Source organism: Equus asinus, chromosome 18 (genome assembly GCF_041296235.1).
Source record: "Equus asinus isolate D_3611 breed Donkey chromosome 18, EquAss-T2T_v2, whole genome shotgun sequence".
Lineage (NCBI taxonomy): Eukaryota > Metazoa > Chordata > Mammalia > Perissodactyla > Equidae > Equus > Equus asinus.
In genome coordinates this window covers 13,951,104-13,966,572 of record NC_091807.1, presented here as the reverse complement: position 1 = coordinate 13,966,572, position 15,469 = coordinate 13,951,104, and the positions used below count along the sequence as shown (strand labels likewise).

Genomic DNA, 15,469 nt, shown 5'->3' with positions numbered 1-15,469 from the left:
AATTTTTATTTTGCCATATTTAAATATTTAATTCTGCTTTCTTCTATTAGCACATACTTCCCAGTAAGGTGTGTGCTGGTCTAAATTAATCTGTCACATACCGTCTGTTTGAGCTGGCACAGCAAGGTAGGCCTTGAACTGCCTGTACCTCCTGTAATAAGTACCTCTGTTCTCTTTTCTCTCTTCTTCCAGAAAACTGAAAAAGCTACTGGAGGTTCTCCTTCTTCAGGATTCAGCTTAATTTCTATTAAGCCTGGAAAAGAAGGACTTGATCCCTGACGGCTTAGGCAGGGTGTGGAGATGCACACTTGATCATACGTACTTTATCACCAGCTGCAGTATAAGTTGGGTTCACAAGCTCGCTTTTTAAACAAGAAAATCTGCATCATTTATACCACGGTGCTAATAAATTTAATTTGTCAAGTTCAAGACTCTAAGAACATTGTGTTGGTGTTGAATAGGTCAAGAAGATTTCGTGGGGGGGTAGAATATGGAGGAGGAAGAGTGTGGAATATGGAGGAGAGGGCAGACTCTCGGCAATAGAGCAAGGGCACTGACTGTCTCGGGGGTGAGAGATAAAGCACAAGATAAGATTGAGAAGGGAATGTGGATATGCAAACTTTGTGTAGTTTGCAAGTTTCCCAAGGGCTTTATTGGCAGAGCACATATATTGTTGCAAAAGAAGTGAATTACTAATTTGAAATATTGCCATCCTGTGTCAAGATAGTCCTGCTCTTCTGCTGGGAGAAGGAGGAAAAGCAGCACGAGTCCAGAATCCACATCTGAGTTAATCGCCACTAAATGTTCACACGGGGCACAGGCCCTGGAATTGTGTAGGTGCTAATACTGATGAAAGGAGGACCCGCTGTCAGTATTACCTTTCTCCTCTGTGTTACTTTGACACTAGAACACAGTGTAATGAAGAACATGGTCTACATCAGGGGTTATCAAACTATGGTGTTTGGGTCAAATCCAGCCTGCTGTCTGCTTTTGTAAATAAAGTTTTACTGACACATGGCCCTTCTCATTTGTTTACATATTGTCTGTGGCCGTTTTCACACTACGATTTGCATATCGAGTAGTTGTGAGAGAACATTTGGCCCTGTGGAGGTGAAAATATTTACTATCTAGCCCTTTAGCAAAAAGATTTGCTGAATCCTTGTCTACACTGAGGGATTAAGAGCTTTTCCTGAGGTCAAAATAATTTGAGAATCATTTAGAAGAACTTTGGGATGCTTCAGGGCAGTGCCTAGAACCGGAAGAGGGCTCTAGTTCTCGCTGAGGGGTCTAGACAAGGGAGACCAGGGAGGTAGAAGGTTGTCAAAACAAACCTGTTTCTGACCTCGCTTAGTAACAACTCTGGTTGACCTGTTCTCCACAGACTCTGGGCATCCCCTCTCTCTTTAAGGATTAAGAAAGAAACACTGCTGAAATACTAAAAGGAAAGATCCCTATCTATTATCTGAGTGATGGGTGCAGGCAATGCTCTCTGATTGAATTAATTTACCCTCAAAAACAGGGGATTTCATTTGGGCCCACACTTCATTTCATATTGCAATGCACAGACTTTGTCATCAACAAGCTTTGATAGGAAGGTGGAAAAATGAAATTTTGTCACCTTCAGTTTCCCAAATTCAGACAATGAGTGACAAACTCAGAAACTTTCTTCCCTCCCTCATAGGTGCCAAAAATACTAAGTATGGCTATGTTTAAAAGTCATGTTAATTTCAGCCACTTATGTGCACTGCTTGTCTCTTATGCCATTATTATTATGTAGCACAATTACAATTATTAACACCATTAAAGATGTATACATTAACTTGCCAATGATTTTATCTTCCTCTTGGGCAATATGCAAAGTGGTTGGTGCGTCACTCTGAAAGTCAGAGATCTCTATTAAAGTCCTGATTCTTTCGTTTAATCCTGTGTCATCTTCATAAGCAAACTTCTTTTAGTTTTAATTTCCTTATCTGTCAAATGAGGATAAGAATAACTTACCAAATTCACAAGCTTGCTCTGGGTATTAGAAAAGATGGTATAAGAGATGCTGAATATGAGGTTTCTGATATTTTGCTCTTGGAGCCTGGGGGCCATTCCTCCTAAAACAAAGAAAAGAATAAAATACAAAAGAAAAGAATTAGTAACAGTTGGAAATATTCTGCCTTCAGAATCTCCCTCCCACTCACCACCACTCATTCACCTCCGGCTGAAACCACTCCCAAAGTGCAGAAGAGCTACATGGGGTCCCTCTCTACCCAAAGCCAGCCCCCACTGCAGAAAATACTGACTTTGGTTTAAAAACAGTTGAATATGTGAAAGACTATATTTTACAAATGATTGCAGGCGAATTCTTAGACAGAGAATCAATGTCAACACGTATATGCTGATCTAAAGAAAGAGAAACGGATCGAAAGCAGTTGACTTTGAAATGAGAATATCCCAAAAATGAGGTTTCTTGAGAAGTTGTAGGGATACATTTTGTTTGTTCTGGCAGCAGTTTGTAGGTTCCAGGTGGTGTTGTTGCTTTAACGTAGCATCTACAATGATAGTGAATAGCACTTTTATAAAATAAGACTTCTATCAATAACTTCTAATAACAAAAACCCAAGTCACTCCGTTTCATGTATTAATGAACTTTCAGTTTTTGAGAGGGGAATTTTAAAACTTGTACCTCAAGGATTATACGAATTTCAAATTTAAACTAGTGAAAATATTTCTGCATATTTCTGGAAGTAGTGAACCCTGTTAACGTCCACTTAAAGCCCAATTATTCAAGAATGTTATAGATAACTATGGGTCTTTGGGGAAAAATCAGCAAGACTTTAAGTGCCCATTAGCTAAAGCTAAATGATAGTGAAACATCTAGAAAAGAGCATGTGGTATCTATCCCTGTGAATACTAAATGAACCCACCATCCTAGCCCAGCTAAAATATTAACAAAACGGGGGCCAGCCCAGTGGCGTAGCTGTTCAGTTCACACATTCTGCTTCGGCGGTCAAGGGTTCACCAGTTTGGACCCAGGCTGTGGACCTGTGCACTGCTTGTCGACCCACGCTGAGATGGCATCCCACATGTAAAGTAGAGGAAGATGGGCACGGGTGTTAGCTGAGGACCAGTCTTCCTCAGCAAAAAGAGTGGGATTGGTGGCAAATGTTAGCTCAGGGCTACTCTTCCTCACACGCAAAAAAATAATAATTAATAAAACCTTTCCTATGGTGTGAAAAAAAGATTGAAGGTTGAAAACAGAAAAGCTGTTAGGCTATGCTATTTGTCAAAAAAAGATACATTTAAAAATATTTACGGAATGTTAACTAAATACCAAAGGATTACTTAAAATGTTTACATTTTTTAGAAGTATCTGTTCTGTAACAGAATAGGTAGCTATTATATTACAAAATTCTTCAATAGTAGTGTTCTTAATAAGCAACCGGAAATTTTTAACATAAGGAATAAAAGACAATTAAATGCTAATCAATCAAAAATATATATTTAGTACCTATCAAGTTCAAGAACTATTCTTGATGCTCTAGGCAGACTTCACAAAATGAATAGACTTTTTTCCCGCTCCAGATTTATACAGTCCAGTTGGAGAGGGGAAAACATATAGATATATAGATATAGATATAAAGATATATATACATATATAAAGAAATCTTACAGTATAAGGATGTAAAAATAACTGCTGACATTTATTGGGTCCTCACTACAGACCAGGCACTGAACCGAGCACTTTATAGGGACCATCTTATTTAACTTTTACAGGAATCTGTGAGGAATGGTCTATTGTTATTCCCGTTTCACAGATGAGGAAACTGATGATCAGAGAGATCAAATATCTAGCGCACAGTCACCTAGCTGGGAACCATAGAGTCAGATTTCAAGTCCAGCTCTGTCAATGTCACCCTCTCAGCATTTTATAAGTTCCCTGTAGTAATTAAGATGTAGGCTCTACAAGCGGGTCCCCTATTTTGAAGTGTAGCTTTTCCCACTCCCTGCTGTGTGACCGGAGGCAAATGTTTTAACCTCTAGTAATAGTAATAGGTTTCAGATGGTTAGAGGTGAGTTTGGAGAAGAGGGCCATGGGCACACAGAGGGAGACGCGGGGATGTACGGCCCAGGGATGCTGGCTGGAGCAGATATTGGATGCCTCAGAGCCATAGGAACTAAGCCTGGAATCGGGGAGAAAGCAGATTGTGGTGGGTCTTAAATGGAAAGGCATGGGATTCTCATTTCATCCTGTGTGTAATTGGGAAGCACTGGAATTGAAAATACCAGCTGGAATTAATATATTCTCTATTACTTCTCTATGATTAGGCATGAACAAAAATACTACCCTGAAACTTCCTGGGTCTGTGTCCTAAGGGACTCATTTTAAATACTTACACATAATACAAGGTAAATATTGATATGTTTATTGTATATTTCTATAGAGTATTAATTCAAAGCATATGTTAAAATATCTAGTAAATAAAATAGTTAATATATCAAAAACAATAAACCTCTTCACGTACCCTGCCTCGAACCCCCAGCAAATGAGATGGGAGGGAAATAGCAACAGATGTAAATTTACGGAATAATCTTACTGAATAACTTATTATTTTCTAAGTTAGCTAATTTGATTAATAGTCAGTAGACATACAAAGACAGACTTTGGCAGGCAGCTCAGTATCCCAAGAAATATATTTTCCACGTTATCCTATATATAGCAGTTAAGTAAATACATTTTTACCTCTCTCATGAGACCAGCCTTTGAAAACTAACTCAATGTATTTAGTTTGTGAGAAAATACGCTGCCTATATTCTCATGGTTTTCTCATCATTTATCCTTCAAAGGTCTTCGAGTTTTTTAGCTATTGCTGGTTGTCTCTCTAAATTCTATACACAACTTCATATGTGGGATTAAAACTTTAAGCTCCACCTAAGATGTGAAGAAAACACGAATACTACTGTGACCCGTTCTTTTATTTATTATTTTTTAATTTTAATTTTTTATTTTTTGAGGAAGATTAGCCCTGAGCTAACATCTGCCACCAATCCTCCTCTTTTTGCTGAGGAAGACTGGCCCTGAGCTAACATCTGCGCCCATCTTCCTCCACTTTATACAGGGGATGCCTGCCACAGCATGGCTTGACAAGCAGTGTGTAGGTCCACACCCAGGATCCAAACCAGTGCACCCTGGGCCGCCAAAGCGGAACATGTGAACTTAACTGCTACACCACTGGGCTGGCCCCATATGATCTGTTCTTTTAAATATGCAAAGTATTGACATTGTTTGCTAAAGTCATTTCTGAAAAATAAACAATCTTGTCTCACTTCCTTCTAAATGGCTTAAGGGGTTTTAATTGATTTTATTTTATTTCACTTCAGTAAAGTGTAATTATAACAGCAGAATCTTCAAAACGTTGAGTTGAGGAAAATACTACACTTCTTACAGATGGACGATGTAAGACATGAAGATATTTTACGATTTTTCACTCCTAGGCAGAAATAGAACAACAAGAGTCTCGCCTCTCCTCCTTTTTGCTCTATCCTCTTTCTTCTGAAATTCTATTAAAATTTTTTAGGATAAAAGACCCTAGAGATGAACTAAGAAGAAGTTTCCCGCATTATGTTTTCATTTGATTTTTTTAAGGGGGGAGAGCGAGTTGTTCCATGATCAAATAAGTTTGAGAAAAGTTTCCTGTAAACAAAACAAAACTTTTAATATGTCCGTGTACATTTGTGAATCTAAAAGTGAGGTAATAGCGGTAGTATTTTTAAACTGACTCTACCCTTTCACAGACACCTGGCAGGACCAGCGTTCCAAGGAACGCGCTCTGGAAAGCGCTGTGGTGGACCCACAGAGGGCACCTCCATTTTCTCTGGGGGTTGAGGGGAGGCCCCACTTGAGGGAGAACTGGTTTCTTGAGTTGTTACTTTCTTAATGTGACCTGTGGTAACCCAAAGAACAACCGCCATTCAACGAAAGGAATCTTCCCCTTCCGGTTTTTGACACAAAGCACCAAGCTCCCTTTCCACCTCAGGCCTTGCTCCAGCCGGCCTCCTCACTCGACTGTGTTCCGAGCGACTTCGGAAATGAAATTCCTCCGGTCTGCAGAGACTCGAGTCAGCGCTTGAAGGAGGGCCAGGGCAGTTAATCCAGTTAATGGGGGCAGGTTCGTCCAGGCATTGTCCCAGAACCTGTCTCCTTGGTGATGCTGTGGGCCTCTCAGCAAAGGCCGCTGAACTCCCCCGCTGGCTCCTCTGTCAGCACTTTAATTGGGATTTAGTTTCAGAAGAAGAAAAGAGGCGGGGACACCATACAAACTGGGTCTTAAAAGGGAAGGAAAACTTTGACATCGCAGGTATTCAGGAACGAAAAAGGCAATGAGTCATAGACTCTTCCGTGTTACTCAATTTTGCTATGTTGCTTCGCCAATTTGGCTTTAACCTCCCAAATTTAAAATGAAAAAAATACCATTTACTTGTTTCGTCTCATGCTGAGAGGATTCAGTGAAGTAATAACACCCATTACAATTTGAGCCTCCCCTTCCTACAAGTTTATACCTTCGGGCTAGTCACTTAACCTCTCTGGGCCTCAGTTTTCTGCAAAATGGTGACAATAATGATTTCGCAAGCTACTTCTCAAGGTGACAGTGAGGAGCTAACGAAGATGAATGGCCTTTAAAAACTGTATATTATCGTGTACCTTTGAGGAATTTTTTTAAAACCAAAATACATTTTAAAAAAAGCAAACAAAAATCTTCCTTTACAGTATTTATGGGAAAAATTCAAGTCATTTTAGCTGATCTTCATAGAGTTGGGCTTCCTGTCGCTGTCAAATGGAAAATAAAATTTGTAAGATAAATTTGGGGCATTTTGGGGCATAATGGGAGCCTCCATCAATTGTCCAAACAAAATACGTATGTATACATTAAAACAGTTGTTTCTTGAAGCTCTCGTTTCTTGGTTCTGTTTATTGAAAGCATTCATCTAAAGATGCTGTAATGGTCAAGGATAGGGTCATTATACCTTCATACCTGGGTCACTGTGTTCCACGTCCTTTGAGACACAAAAATACATGTCTCTCAATCAGGCTGAAATGTTCTTGGCTGTCCCTGCTTCACGCCTGTGCTAGTTCCTCCATCCCTGCACGTAGTTGGTTAATGTTCTTTTTCGCGTCACTACTCGCTCCTCCTTCTGACACTCTGCTGGTGGTATGCCTCAGACTTGATCACCACAGCCCCTCCATTCCTCTCGCTTTTCCTTGAAAGGTGGGTTGCGTTCCACTTCTGGCTCTGATAAAGGTTTGACCCTGAGACAATATCCCAGCATCAGCCCTCTGAATCAAAGACCCTGATGGTGGCGGGGGGGGGGGGGGGTGACCTCCTGGGGCATGGACATCAAATGAAGAGAGGTGTATTAATTTCCTATGGCTGCTGTAACAAATTACCACAAACTTAGTGGCTCATAACAACATACATTTATTTTCTTACAGCTCTGGCAGTAAGAAGTCTGTAATGGGTCTTGTGGGGCTAAAATCAAGGTGTTGGCAGACTGCATTCCTTCTGGAGGGCCCAGGGGAGGCTTTCTCAGCGTCTAAAGGCTGTCCACATTCCTTGGATCCTGGCTGTGCCACACTTGTGCTTCTGTCACTAGATCCCCTTCCCTGACTCTCCCACTTCCCTCTTTCACTTGTAAGGACACGTGATGACATTGGGTTCATCTGGAAAATCCAGGATGATCTCTCTAACTGAAGATCCTCAACTTAAATTACATTAGCAATGTCCTTTTCATCGTGTCACATAACATATTCATACGTTCTAGAGCTTAGGTTGAGGACATCTTGGGAGAGAGGGAGCATTATTCTGCCTACCAGAAAAAAGAAAGAACAAGAAGTGGAGACAGAGAAGTCAAGACCTCGGGACCCAACCGACCACAGAAGAGAGAGCAGAATAGATAGCATTTGAGTGAGTTCTTCCTCCTAGGCCCTAGCTGCTCCTATCTCAGCCCTGCCTAGCCTGTACACTGTGATCTCATCTTCTTTTCTCCCCTGAAAGGAAACTGTTCTCAAGTTCATCTTAGATAGCGAGCTAATCTAGGCTAATATGCTCTTCAGGCAGGGCTGCCTTCTCCCTGAGACTTTCTATAGAAGAGGATGCCCCACTTTTATTGACCTCACCACTTAGTGAGTTAACTGTTGAGAATTTGTGGCCAGACAAGAAGGAGTGGAGAACCCACTGGGAAGATGTTTTGCTGAGAGACCCTCTCAAGACACTCTGGGCAAGGAGTTGCCTTAATCGGCCTCCTCTTACATAGGCCTGGATCTTGAGACAAAATTGTTCTTTCTACTGAGCAGAAGGATAATCCTAGGCTTTTTCTGACTATGGCTTCCTCATATATTCATGAGGAAAATTGTTCCTCTTGGTGTCAGCTAGTGATTTAAGGATCTGCGAAAACTTTAGCCACACCACTTGAATCAGAACGTGGAAAACGAGGCTGTTCCTAGCAGTTGCTCACATAGACTAAACCATCCAGGTACAGAAATGTATTAGACAAATAGCATATGATCTCATTTATATGTGGAAGTCTAAAAGAACAAAAATGAACTCATAGATACAGAGAATAGATGGGTGGTTACCAGAGGCAGGGGGTGGGGAGTTAGTGAAATGTGTGAAGGAGGTCAAAATTTCCAGTTATAAAATGAATAAGTCATGGGGATGTAATGTACAGCATGGTGACTATAGTTAATAACACTGAAAGTTGCTGAGAGGTACATCTTAAAAGTTCTCCTCACGAGAAAAAAAAAATTTGGAAAAACAAAAAAGAAATTATTTATACTACTATACCACTTTAAAAGCTAGCTCTTTGCAAATGGCCTCTGGCCATGCTGCTACCTGTGATCACAATGCTTTTTCACTTGGGTGACTTACCCTTTTTTAAAAAATTGATAGGTAGTCATCACTGTCTCAGGGTAAACTTCCTTGACTTCCGGGTTCTGGAAGCTTGGAGTAGATCCAGTGCTTATCTATATCCTGGCATGCGTCACATTACTATTTGCATGTAAGCTTTTGGCAGTGAAGTCCCAAAGGCAGCTGTGTGCTTCAGTCATGTTGGGGTTCTCATACATGTTCCACAATGGTTTGATGAACAGAGCCCTCCCAGACGAAGGAGGAAGAACCCTGCCAGAGCCGGTGAGCCACAGCGGTAGAAAACCAAAGACATGGGGCGACACAAACAATAGCACTGGTAACCTGGGAAGAGCACCAAAGAGAGTAAGGAGAATTCCAAATGTGACAGAGGAGAGGCGCAGACCTGGGAAATAGGTGTCTCCCATTTGCCTTTGCCTTGAAATGTTTTAATGAGATACTATATATATTACACTCCCTTCTATCTCCACTCTCAAGGCTCCCACTGAATGCCTGGCACAGTAGAGCTTAATATATATTTAGTGATTGATTGATTGCCTAGTTCTGGCTCAATATGACCCAAAAGGCAAAGTCTCAGTCAAGAATTATATAAAATAAATCTAAAAATTGCATTATTCTAAGGCCCTATAATCAGAATGACGTATAGCTAGGAAGTGAACATTTACTGGCTTCTGACGGTGAAGAGACTCCTACAGTAGCTGAGGAGCATCAATACAAAAGGCATAAAAGAGATGAAATCTGCCCTCAGGATTTGCACTGTTAACAGAGGAAACAGAAAAAATATATATGGTAGAAATGATGCAACAATATGTATTAGAAGTTATTCTGACCTTGAGGATACTGGGAAATTGCCCTCTTGGCTCCCGGAGTCTACTTCAGACCATGGTGAAACTGGGTCATAGAAAAAAGATATAGCACAGTTCCCTTCTCAAAACCCATTCAAATTTCCTTCATTGAAAAATACTCATGAGGTACAGCTCACATGGTTGTTTCAGGGATGGACTCAGCCTTCTCATTAGAGGGTGGCCCAATGAGAGCAAAACTTAGGAATTTTGTTCAATGGATGTTACAAGTCAGCATATAATTCCTATTATTGTTGACGGTTGTCTTCCAACTATACAGAAGCCAGCCTAAAGATGAAGCCAACACAGAGGAGGCAGAACCAAGAAAAATCACAGAGAAATGGAAGAAGAACTCTATTTGAACTATATCTAAAGGCTTCTATCTCAGTACTTCTTAATATACTCCACTTAATCTTTATCCAGTTTGAGTTGGGTTTCTGTCGCTTACCATGAAAAGCATCTGATAGGAATAGGAAGGAGTATCTGTGTGCCATCCTCATATAAAAGCCTCATACCATAGAAAGTATTAAAATCATGTGTCCATAAGGAGAAATACAACATATGAAAGAGACAGTAATATTGGCATAGAACACCAGATATGAATACTCCTGAAATGCAAGCAAATTCAGATAAAAGTCTTTGGGGAAAAACCACTTCCCTACAAGAATAGTCTGAGGGTTGAAAGTGATCCCTGTCTGATCAGTGGTTGTTGCAGAAGAACTCAAAATACAATCGCGTTCTCACTGGAGGGGAGAGGAGCATTTAAGGGTAAAGGAAGTTTGAATTGTTTCTAAATATAGAATTTTTACTAAAGAATCACTTTTCATTGAAAGCAAATATGATTCACTAGCATAAATACAAAAAGAGAAACAACAGGTGGTAAACACAACTCAGGACATTAAATTTCCATGAGTCACTGAAGCCAGATGGTATGCATCAGAGAATTCTGAAGAAATTTAAGATCAAAGCGTTTTAGATACTAACGATATGGGCAATTTATCATATAAAACAACGATCAGAGTTAGGGAGATTGCCAGCTGTATTGTATGACACTGTTAGGAGGAGCACAAATTGTTCGGTCAATTCCATTAAATGCAATGAAACCTGACAAATGTATTGGACGCCACTGGTGTAAAGCACTGTTCTAGGCGCGGACACTCAGAGGTGTTTAAAACAAGGCCATGTCCTTCATAATCTCACAGTTGAGAAGATTGCTGCATTGTCAGTAGCAGTCAAATCTATAAATTGCCGAACACATTTAATGACAAACATATTTAATGATTTTATAAAGAGAACAGTATTTAAATAATTCTGTAATAAAATACTATTCCCATTTGAAAGTGGACTGGTCAGGGGTCAGATATTGATAACTGAAACCATTCTAGCTACATTAAGAAGAGAAGACTTTGGTGCTTTAAGATTTGTGGAAAGACTGGAGGAATAGGCCTTAAATTGAGCTCACAAGAATGACTTCCAGAACAACACCCTAGAATCACCTCGGTGGGAGACACTGCCTCTGTCATCATCGGTGAAGCAGGAGGCTGCTAGCTCCAGATCCACCAGGCTACCTCTTCCACACCCTCTGCCAGCAAGTGGATGTCCTAGACACTGCCTTTCAACTCTGCAAAGCCAAAGACTGGATGTTGGAAACTCCACTACTGCTGCCGCAGAAGAAACAAACACCCAAGGCACGCTTGCCAAAGGAAACAGCTGAAGTACAGCACTGCATCCACCTCAGGATGTCCACTTCCACCTTCTAAATCTCAGGGCTGTACGTGTGATGGGTGGCCGCAAGGGCATCTGGGAAATGTATATTTTGAGCAATACTGCATTATAGCACAGTGTAGGATCTAGGAATAAAATGGGGTGATACAGTATAGGAGATAAGAATGAAATGAAAGGGGGTGGAATGGAGGCTGAGGGAGCCAATCGTAGTCTCTGCCACAGAAGGCTACATTATCTCCCTCCCTATTTAAAACCTAGTACCTCTCTACCCACTCCCACCCACAAATCCAACCCATAGCAGCTCCTTTCCTTGCCAGTATTGTTTATTATCTTCACCATCCACCCAACTGACCCAACAAGACAGAAGCCTTGGAGTCAGCATCAGCCACCCACTCATTCACTGGACTATGAATCGAACTGTCAATGAATCCTGATGCTTCTATCTCAGATGCCACTGCCTTAGCTCAGGCTCTCTTCGCCTTTTTAACACATTATTATTGTTTTCTTTACTAGTAATCTAACAAGTTCTTCCCTTTAAAGGAAATTTTCCATGTGTCCTGACTTCCAGAACTCTTTCTACAATCAAAGTCTCATCATGTCACTCCTTTGTGTAAAGACCACCCAAGGCTCCTGATTTCCAGCACAATAATGTCTAAGCTTCTTGGCTGGGCAATCAGAATCTTTCCCAGTTTGACCCTAGCCTACCTCTTCAACCCCCTCTTTCCAGTTCTATATCTCTTACCTCTGTCTAGAACTCTACACTTCTCACCATTCCCCAAGTACAACAAATCCTTCTATGACTCTGTTCCCCTACATATGTTGTTTTTCCATCCCAGATTGTACTTTCCCACAGTTAATGAACTTCTATTCATTCTTCAAAACCCAGGATAAATGTTACTTTTGCAAAATTTGCCCAAGCAGAGTTCGTTTTTCTCTCCTCTTCACTGCCACACACATTTTTCACACTGCCATTCGAGTGTTTCATAATATACACGTTTTTCTCATGCTGCATGTCCCCCACCACACTGAGAAGGCCTTTCAGGCAGGGACAGAGTCTCCTCCAGATTCACGTATGCTTCTTCATCCTAAACTTAGCGCAGGAGTTGGCACACCAGAAGATTCAACAAATATTTATTGAATTACCAGATGAAGGAAATATACAAGCATTTGTAAAGCCCTTTTTAAAATAAAAGAGAATTAAAAGACTTAAAAATATATCAACTTATTGTGACAAAACAATATTCCTCTTGTCTTACCAGACTTCAAGAGGAAACTTCGAAGATGTCAGGAGAACAGGTGTAGTGTTCTCTTTAAGATCGGCTCAGCCTCTGAATGTTGTAAACTTGCCAGCCTGACTTGAAAGAGTCAAGACGAGCACACAGGTGTTTCTTACAGGCGGCACCAGCTCTCTGCCCAGAGGGAGTCAGCAAAATCCTGGAAGCCTGTACACAGTTTTTCTCAGACCATGTATATGTTTAGAAGGTCGTACCCGGATGGCTCTAGGGAAAATTATTGGCTTCCATGTAAAACCCAAAAGAAAGAAAATCTGCTCAAATCCAGAGGGAACTTGTTAAATCAAAGAACAGCTAAGCTCATCTTGTAATAATTCAAATAATTATGAGGAAATTATGAGGATGGCCATGGATCTACATTCGGTCCCAAAAGCAAAAACAACAATGGACGTTATTGAATGTTATTCTTATAGGCGTTAGTTTTAGAGTGTGGTTTCCCAAAGTGTATGCTGGGGAACACTAGGTAGGGCGTTTGTGGTTAGAGTCTGGAAAATGAGCACGCTATATTGTCTTCTTGGAACATCATGAAGACAGTTGGCATGGTAAGCCTCTGAGAAGTCCCATTAAATGTTGTTTTAAATCCAGTGTTTCTCAAGCATATTTGGCTCTTCGTGCTTTCATTTAACAACTATTAACATCCAGCAGAACTAGTGCTCAATACTGATGTAGGGAACGGAGAGGACAATCACAGAAAGTTCAGGTTGGTCGTCCCGTGATAGCAATTAAATGACTAGGCTGGGTAGCCCTCCAACTCCAAAGAAAAAGGAGGAACGGAACAACCTTAGTGCTCAGAATAACGCTCCCGAGAAGACATGTCCAGGTCCGAAACCCCAGAGTCTATGAATGTTACTTAATATGGCAAAAGAGTGAATATTACCTTATATGGCAAAGGATGTGATTAGGTCAAGAACCTTAGAGGAGGAGCTTGTTCTGGATTATAAATATAATCACATGTATCTGATAGGACAGACACACAGAGGAGAAGGAATTGTGAAGATGGAAGCAGAGTTTGGAATATCAGGGCAGGTACCAGGAGCTGAAAGAGGGCTGGATTCCTCCCTAGAGCCCCTGGAAGGAGTGTGCCTGTCAATCGTTGGATTTCAGACTTCTTTTCTCCAGAAGTGTGAGGGAATAAATTTCTATTGTTCAAAGTCACCAAGTTTGTTCTGATTTGTTACAGCAGCCACAGGAAACTAATACACCCTAGGTGAGCACCTCTCTGACTGAGGCACTGAGCAATGTTCCACCACAATGTTCCCAAAGGTAAGGGATGAGCCTGCCACTTCCACCCCTGGCATCTCAATTTTGTTTAATAACCTGCTATCGTCCTTCTTGAACCTATTTATCTATAACAGCCTATATAATATCTGGAGGCAATGAGTTTCATAAATTTGCTACCCTCTGTGAATAGCATCTTGGTGTATGGACTTTTTTATGGCACAGTGCATTTCCATGATGGATCCATTTGTCCCTTTTTTCAACTTTTGCTTAATGCTTCTATCATTAGCTTAAATAAATGTGGGAGACAATTGAACTCCACTAAATAGGACAAAGGTCAGAGAGGAGAGCTTGAAGCAGTTAGACTGTATTCATGAGATGTATAAAAGGCAGCTCCTTCTGAAGTTGAAGACTTCTGTGGAAAGTGCCCCGTTTTAGAGCGCCGAGGTGCATGCCGGAGGCCCTATGAGGGGAGGACCTTGAGGCAAGTATTCCTCATTGGAGCATTTCAAAAGAATTGGAGCATTTCAAGATGACCCTGAGACAAATCATGCAGAGACACAGAAATTAAACTCAGCACAGGGATGTACCTGTCGGATAACAGGAAATATTTCCTTTTGATCTTTAATAGGAAAATGACCACGTCATCGGATCACCCTTGCATAAACCCTGATGAGACTGGTGGTAAGGTCTCACAGATTAAGCCAGTAAACATGTCATATTGCTTGTTTTGACACTTGCCATTCCATCTGACAGTGAGTCCAATTTATGAAAAGAAAAAATTAATTTACTATAAAGAATTGGAATGTGGAGTCTATGTGTTTAAGTGCCAAGTGGAAATTACAACGCAGAGCATATAAAACTTTGGTTACTCAGCATTAGTTAAATCTCATTTAAGATTCTAGGACATTTATTCTCAAGCTTTAGTGTGCCCGACAACCACCCAGGTATTAAGTTAAAAATGGAGATTCCTGGGCACCTCTAGTTTTTCCTGATTCAGTAGGTAAAGGGAAAGTATAGGCGATGGGTGATGGCGAGGGTGCCAAGTGCTGAGAAACATTGTTGCAGAGTGTGCGTGTGTGTTAAATTCTCACAGAGTAGTGGTCAGCCACTTCCTTCCCTCGCATACATCCTAGTGTGCGTTAGGGGTAAGACGGGGCAGATGAATATATATGTATATTCGTATAGAGAGAAATTCAAACACTTGGTACCAACTTATAGGTCTACTCAAAAATTAAATACGTAAATCTGTTCAAACTGTCATCTTAACCATCTTCAAAACAATTGCATTATGTACTCAAATGACATCTCTTTTATAAATCTTTATACTCTTTAAAGAAGTTTCTAGACTGCAAAGGAATAAAAGTAATTATTAACACTTAGTGAGGACTTCCTGTGTGCCAACACTGTTCCAGGTACTCTATGCATAGTAACACATTTAATTCTCACAAGAACCATGTGAGGCAGATGCCACGGTTACCCC

At 40.7% G+C, this 15,469-nt stretch overlaps 1 long non-coding RNA gene across 3 annotated transcripts in view; it reads right to left on the bottom strand.

Moving 5' to 3' along the window:
- LOC106848017 (uncharacterized) overlaps nt 1–15,469 on the bottom strand; it is a 73,962-nt gene that overhangs the window by 38,362 nt on the left and 20,131 nt on the right. For 2 of the 3 annotated variants that reach the window (XR_011495348.1, XR_011495350.1), the window contains exon 4: nt 1,999–2,099. This is a non-coding gene — a long non-coding RNA (uncharacterized lncRNA). Of the gene's footprint in view, nt 1–1,998; nt 2,100–8,912; nt 9,234–15,469 lie in introns of all 3 variants that reach the window. The other variant, XR_011495349.1, reaches the window with a different exon arrangement.